Source organism: Octodon degus, unplaced genomic scaffold, assembly GCF_000260255.1.
Source record: "Octodon degus isolate 3935 unplaced genomic scaffold, OctDeg1.0 scaffold00289, whole genome shotgun sequence".
Taxonomy (NCBI): Eukaryota; Metazoa; Chordata; class Mammalia; order Rodentia; family Octodontidae; genus Octodon; species Octodon degus.
The window spans coordinates 843206-844267 of NW_004524865.1; the positions used below are offsets into that span (position 1 = coordinate 843206).

Consider the following 1062-nt stretch of genomic DNA (forward strand, 5'->3'; position numbering starts at 1 on the left):
GGCATGACATCCAACTACTTGGGCTCCAGGCAAGGAACTTGGCCCAGGAAAAGGGGGCGGGCCTCTGCACAGCACAACGCTCGGAGTTCAGTCCCCAGTAATGAAACCAACAAGCAAATACATATGCATGGCCTGTAAGACTGTAAAGTAAAAGGAATTAGTTTGAAGTCAGATGCTGCTATTTTTCTTTTTCTAAGAGTTCACAAATCCCAATTTTTATCTTATTTTTTATTATATACTATAAAATAAAAATATTATTTAATTTTTAATAATTTAGAAATTATTATTTTTATTTTATAGTACATCATAGATTCCTTATGAGTAATTGGTACATATACATATCACAAAAGATACTTCTTTTATTTTCCGACAACTTTATTAGTACATGGATGCAGCACCTAATGTTTACAGTCTTTGTGTGAAGTTGGTACATGTACAGAACGCATCTTAATTCCTTTCCTGCCCCTTTCCTCCCCTCCCTACCCCACCCTCCCATCCCAGGATCCCCTTCCCTGTTTGTGTTCGGTGCATGTTGTCAGTGTCTGTTTTCAGTCTTTGGGTGGAGGTGGACATGCTATGATCATAACTCATCCCAATTTGTTGCATCACCATTTCTGCCCTCCTCTCTCCCTCTTACTTCATCTCCTGATCCCCTTCCACTTGGAGAAAGCTCTAGCTCCCTGATTCCTAACCACCTGCCTTTCATTTTCAATTTTATTTCAAGTTTCTCATGTCAGAGAAATCATGCAATACTTAAGTTCGTGTGTATAGTTGACTTTAGGTGACATCCTGGTTTCAAGGTGGATCCCGTTTCTTACAAAGGACTCTATTTTTCTTCACAGCAGGGTAGTGCTGCACTGTGGTTCTGCTACCTTTCAGCACAGCCCCTGAAGAAATTATTTGGATTTTTGTTTTTGATTTTCTAATGTTAAACAGTTTCATAATGATAGGATGAGAGGTTGGGTTTGCTGCGTGACATTCAAAAAGCAGGTGCCCCATTTCTCTTAGTTCTGTGGCTTCTGAATGTTTATTGTACAACATATATTTGTAAACTTTAGAGGC

At 39.1% G+C, this 1062-nt stretch overlaps 1 protein-coding gene across 6 annotated transcripts in view; it reads left to right on the top strand.

Annotated features, from left to right (window-relative positions):
• Positions 1–1062, top strand: part of Cd226 (CD226 molecule) — a 103773-nt gene that overhangs the window by 74665 nt on the left and 28046 nt on the right. The gene's annotated exons all lie outside the window — the stretch shown is intronic.